Below are 6,568 nucleotides of genomic sequence, written 5' to 3' on the forward strand. Positions count from 1 at the left end.
CTAAATGAACATATGAAGATTTGAAGTAGACTATTTATTTTGCAATCCCAATTTTTCAGCAGCCACCCAGGGTCACAGACACCACCCAGTACCACAGACACCACCCAGGGTCACAGACACCACCCGGTACCACAGACACCACCCAGGGTCACAGACACCACCCAGAGTCACAGACACCACCCGGGTCCACAGACACCACCCGATATAACAGACACCACCCGGTATAACAGACACCACCCGGTATAACAGACACCACCCAGTACCACAGACACCACCCAGTGCCACAGACACCACCCAGTGCCACAGACACCACCCAGTACCACAGACACCACCCATGGCCACAGACACTACCCTGGGTCACAGACACCACCCAGTACCACAGACTCCACCCAGTACCACAGACACCACCAAGCACCACAGACACCACCAAGCACCACAGACACCACCCAGTACCACAGACACCACCCAGTACCAGACACCAACCAGACACCAGCTCTAACACCCTTCACCTGTCTCATCCCAGGGGCTTTCGCCTGATTCAATGTTCCGTGCCAGCAAATGAAAGCTACATTAGTAGGATACAAGCCTGTCATTAATGTGAAAGATAACCTTAATTAAAGAGAAAATATATTGAGTAACATGCAAAATAAGAATGGAATATAGAATAAATTATTGTTGACTTGGTTAGTACAGAAATTGTTTTTTTTCTGCCTTAGAAAATGTGTCTTCTATGTTGTGAGCAACAGGGTCAGCCGCTGAATGGAGAGCTATTTTTGGGGTTAAGTGCCTTGCTCAAGGGCACAACGGTAGTGGATGGTGGTAATAACCTGACACCAGCAGCCCTCCAGTAGCCAGTTCAGTCAGGGGTTGGGAAATAGGAATACAGTAGTAGGCTACAACAAAATGTAGTTTAAGAGGGAGTATCACTCTCAACCAGCATGACCACCGCATGACAATCTAGTTGCTGCAAGCCTTCCCCTCCCTCAGAAACACACCATGAAATTGAAGAAAAAAAACACATAAAAAAAACTAAGTCTTTCAAGTTGACGACAGTTGGCCTGTTGGAAGAAGGTAGGGCAAGACTTCGGCACAACTTACATCAACATGGTGCAATTAAGTTTTGTTTATTGGAGCTCTCTTTTTTTTCCATAAATCAGATGACTATAGCAGGTGGAGACTCCTTTACCCTGATTAGCTTGTGAATGAACAATTCTAATCTGCCAAGGCCACTATTGGCCCAATCCCAGATGCTTTTATCCAAAGCGACTTACAGTACGTGTGCATACATTTTAATATGGATGGCCCCAGCAAGTAAACCCAGAACCCTGGTGTTGCAAGGTGCCATGCTCTACCAACAAATTAGAATACTACTGAATAGAGGTCAAGATTTCCAGGATGTTGTCTGTCTGCCATCCAGCAGACCACTGCACCTTCTCTGGCCCGTCATCCCAACCCTAACCTGAGAACACCTGCATCCCTGCACCATGAAAGCCAGGGCCTCAGGTGGAGGCAGTAGTACTCTCACATACAGTACATTAGGGCTTCTGTTCTTTAGAAATGTCCCCAAACCAGATATACGGAATTGCCAAAAAAATTTAAAGATAAAAAAATGTATGTTTAAATACATTAAAAAATATATATAAATTAGAAAAAATATGAAAATTGAAAACAATACTATAAAAAAATACAATAATAATAATCAAAATAACAACAAAAAACTAAATACTAACCAAAAAATGTAATATTGGGAATTGCATTCAAAGACACTAGTTGTGAATGTGCACTAGATGGCGCAATTGGTCCTAAAATAAATCTCAGAGGCTTCATCCTCTTAATTCCCAGTGCAATAAGAAAATAACATTGGTATTATGTTTTAAGGGTCAAGTCAATATAGTTTCCATGCAGTATTACTGTTTACTATGACCAGTCTGGCCACACAGAATGGAGAAGCTTTGGTGTGTCATGTGTGATGTAGTACACACACGATAGTGTTCATGAATCAACTAATCACTTAGTTAAAAGATCTTCTGAAATCCCAGTGCAGAATACTATCATGCATTACACACGTAACTCAAACTATTATGGAAATTGAGGATTTTCATGTCAATGAAAGATCTTTTGCTGAACTCATTTTAGGATGACAACATGACGGTCCCTTAATCCCAATGGGCCCGTTTTCACAAAGACTCTCAGAGTACTGTAGGAGTGCTGATCTAGGATCAGTTTTCTCTTCTAATTCGTAATGAATTGTGTATTTTCATTTAACTAGGCAAGTCAGTTAAGAACACATTCTTATTTACAATGACGGCCTACCAAAAGGCCTCCTTCTGGGGCGGGGGCTTGGATTAAAAATATAAATAAATTAAATTATAATATAGGACAAAACACACATCATGACAAGAGAAACAACACTACACTACATAAGGAGAGACCTAAGACAACATAGCATGGTAACAATACAACATGACAACATGGTAGCAACACAACATAACAACATGGTAGCAGCACAAAACAGGGTACAAACATTGTTCGTCACAGACAACAGCACAAAGGGCAAGAAGGTAGAGACAACAATACATCACGCAGAGCAGCCACAGCTGTCAGTAAGAGTCCATGATTGAGTCTTTGAATGAAGAGATTGAGATAAAACTGTTCAGTTTGAGTGTTTGTTGCAGCTCGTTCTAGTCGCTAGCTACAGCGAACTGAAAAGACGAGCGACCCAGGGATGTGTGTGCTTTGGGGACCTTTAACAGAATGTGACTGGAAGAACGAGTGTTTTATGTGGAGAATGATGGCTGCAGTAGATATCTCAGATAGGGGGGAGTGAGGCCTAAGAGGGTTTTATAAATAAGCATCAACCAGCGGGTCTTGCGACGGGTATATAGAGATGACCAGTTTACAGATGAGTATAGAGTGCAGTGATGTGTCGTATAAGAAGCATTGGTGGCAAATCTGATGTCTGAATGGTAAAGAACATCTAGCCGCTCGAGAGCACCCTTACCTGCCGATCTATAAATTACGTCTCCATAATCTAGCATGGGTAGGATGGTCATCTGAATCAGGGTTAGTTAGGCAGCTGGGGTGAAAGAAGAGCGATTACGATAGAGGAAACCAAGTCTAGATATAACTTTAGCCTGAAGCTTTAATATGTGCTGAGAGAAGGACAGTGTACCATCTAGCCATACTCCCAAGTACTTGTATAAGGTGACTACCTCAAGCTCTAAACCCTCAGAGGTAGTAATCACACCGGTGGGGAGAGGGGTATTCTTCTTACCAAACCACATTACCTTTGTTTTGGAGGTGTTCAAGGTTAAGGGCTTAAGGGCAGAGAAAGCTTGTTGGACACTAAGAGAGCTTTGTTGTAGAGCGTTTTACACAAAATCCGGGGAGGGGCCAGTTGAGTATAAGACTGTATTATCTGCATATAAATGGATGAGAGAGCTTCCTACTGCCTGAGCTATGTTGTTGATGTAAATTGAGAAAAGCTTGGGGCCTAGGATCGAGCCTTGGGGTACACCTTTGGTGACAGGCAGTGGCTGAGACAGCAGATGTTCTGACTTTATACACTGCACTCTTTCAGAGAAGTAGTTAGCAAACCAGGCCAAAGACCCCTCAGAGACACCAATACTCCTTAGCCGGCCCAAAGAATGCAATGGTTTACTGTATTTGGCTAAGTCTTTGGCCAAGTCATAAAAATAGCAGCACAACATTGCTTAGAATCAAGGGCAATGGTGACATCATTGAGGACCTTTAAGGTTGCAGTGACACATCTGAGCGGAAACCAGATTGCATACCAGAGGGAATACTATAGACATCAAGAAAGCCAGTCAGTTGATTATTAAAAAGTTTTCCCAACACTTTTGATACAGTGCAAAATAGAAATATGCCTATAACAGTTAGGACCAGCTTGATCTCCCCCCTTTAAATGAAGGACAAACTGTGGCTGCCTTCCAAGCAATGGGAACCTCCCCAGAGAGGAGAGACAGGTTAAAAAGGTCAGAGATAGGCTTGGTGATGATAGGGTCAGCAACGTTAAAGAAAGTATCTAAACCATCTGACCCAGATGGGGTCAAGTTTAAGGAGCTCCTTTAGCACCTCAGACTCAATGACCGGCTGCAGGGAGAAACTTTGTAGCGGGGCAGGGGAAAAAGAGGCTGGAGCATCGGGTCTAGTTGCATTAGAAGGGGTGGGAGATGAGGAAATGTTGGACGGGCAAGGAGGCATGGCTCAAGTCAAATAGGAGTCAAATAGGAATCCTGACTGATTGCTGATTGCCTGCAATGACAACAAGCTCAGTCCGATGATGCTGTGACACACCGACCCAGACCATGACGGACCCTCCACCTCCAAATCGATCCCGCTCCAGAGTACAGGCCTCGGTGTAACGCTCATTCCTTCGATGATAAACGCAAATCCGACCATCACCCCTGGTGGGACAAAACCGCAACTCGTCAGTGAAGAGCAGTCCTCATGCTTCCTTGCAGCATGCCTAAGGCACGTTCACGTAGATGAGCAGGGACCCTGGGCATCTTTCTTTTGGTGTTTTTCAGAGTTAGTAGAAAAGTCTCTTTAGTGTCCTAAGTTTTCATAACTGTGACCTTAATTGCCTACCGTATGTAAGCTGTTAGTGTCTTAACGACCGTTCCACAGGTGCATGTTTATTAATTGTTTATGGTTCATTGAACAAGCATGGGAAACCGTGTTTAAACCCTTTACAATGAAGATCTGTGAAGTTATTTGGATTTTTACAAATTATCTTTGAAAGACAGGGTCCTGAAAAAGAGACGTTTCTTTTTTTGCTGAGTTTAGGTTGCCTAGCCACCCTGAGTATTCTAAATAAAGCAAATTTGATCAAATTCACATTTTCCTCTTAACACAAATAAATAAGCCTATTTTAGGCTATAAATACATAGCTTAGGCTATAAATACATGACATTACTGCTTCGTTTCCGCTGGCCAGAGGGGACCAGAGTGCATACGCTTCTCTAGGTTCTCTGCAGCTGTGGTTGTATTCATTAGGCTATAGTTGATCAGACTGAAGCACAGATTAATTGTGCACAAATTGACAAACCATGAAGTGAATCAAAAGTGTTAGGGCAAATGCCAGCTCACCCTGCTGTACAATAGATGGAAATAAATCTCCACATAATGCTACAAATTAAGAAACATATGTTACAAGTGATAAACGCAACGTATGCTACAAATGAAGAAACGTAACGTATGCTACAAATGAAGAAACGTAACGTTCGCTACAAATGAAGAAATGTAACGTATGCTACAAATGATAAACGCAACGTATGCTACAAATGAATAAACGTAACGTATGCTACAAATGAAGAAACGTAACGTATGCTACAAATGAAGAAACGTGACGTTCGCTACAAATGAAGAAATGTAATGTATGCTACAAATGAAGAAACGTAACGTATGCTACAAATGATAAACGCAACGTATGCTACAAATGAAGAAACGTAACGTGTGCTACAAATGAAGAAACGTATGCTACAAATGAAGAAATATATGCTACAAATGATAAACGTGTGCTACAAATGAAGAAACGTATGCTACAAATGAAGAAATGTATGCTACAAATGATAAACGTATGCTACAAATGATAAACGTATGCTACAAATGAACGTATGCTACAAATTAAGAAATGTATGCTACAAATGAAGAAATGTATGCTACAAATGAAGAAACATATGCTACAAATGATAAACGTGATGTATGCTACAAATGAAGAAACGTAACGTATGCTACAAATGATAAATGCAAAGTATTCTACAAATGATAAACGTATGCTACAAATGAAGAAATGTATGCTACAAATGATTAATGTAACGTATGCTACAAATGTAGAAATGTATGCTACAAATGAAGAAATGTATTCTACAAATGATAAACGTAACATATGCCACAAATGTATGCTACAAATGAAGAAGCGTAACGTATGCTACAAATGTTAAACGTAACGTATGCCACAAATGAAGAAATGTATGCTACAAATTAAGAAACGTATGCCACAAATTAAGAAATGTATGCTACAAATTAAGAAACATATGCTACAAATGTCACGCCGTGACCTTAGAGAGCCTTTTTATTTCTCTATTTGGTTAGGTCAGGGTGTGATTTGGGCATTCTAGTTTTCTATTTCTTTGTTGGCCGGGTATGGTTCCCATTCAGAGGCAGCTGTCTATCGTTGTCTCTGATTGGGAATCATACTTAGGCAGCCTGTTTTCCACCCTAGTTTGTGGGATCTTGTCTTTGTATAGTTGCTGTTTAGCGTTACAGAGCTTTACGTTCGTTTGTATTTTGTTGTTTTTTGGTGTAATTTTAAATAAAAGTCAAATGTACGCCTACCACGCTGCACCTTGGTCTCCTTCCAACGACGGACGTAACAACAAATAAAGAAACGTATGCCACAAATAAAGAAATGTATGCTACAAATGATAAACATATGCCACAAATAAAGAAATGTATGCTACAAATGATAAACGTATGCTACATATGATAAACGTATGCTACAAATGATAAACGTATGTTACAAATGAAGAAACATATGCTACAA

The sequence above is a fragment of the Salvelinus namaycush genome, chromosome 4, assembly GCF_016432855.1.
Source record: "Salvelinus namaycush isolate Seneca chromosome 4, SaNama_1.0, whole genome shotgun sequence".
Lineage (NCBI taxonomy): Eukaryota > Metazoa > Chordata > Actinopteri > Salmoniformes > Salmonidae > Salvelinus > Salvelinus namaycush.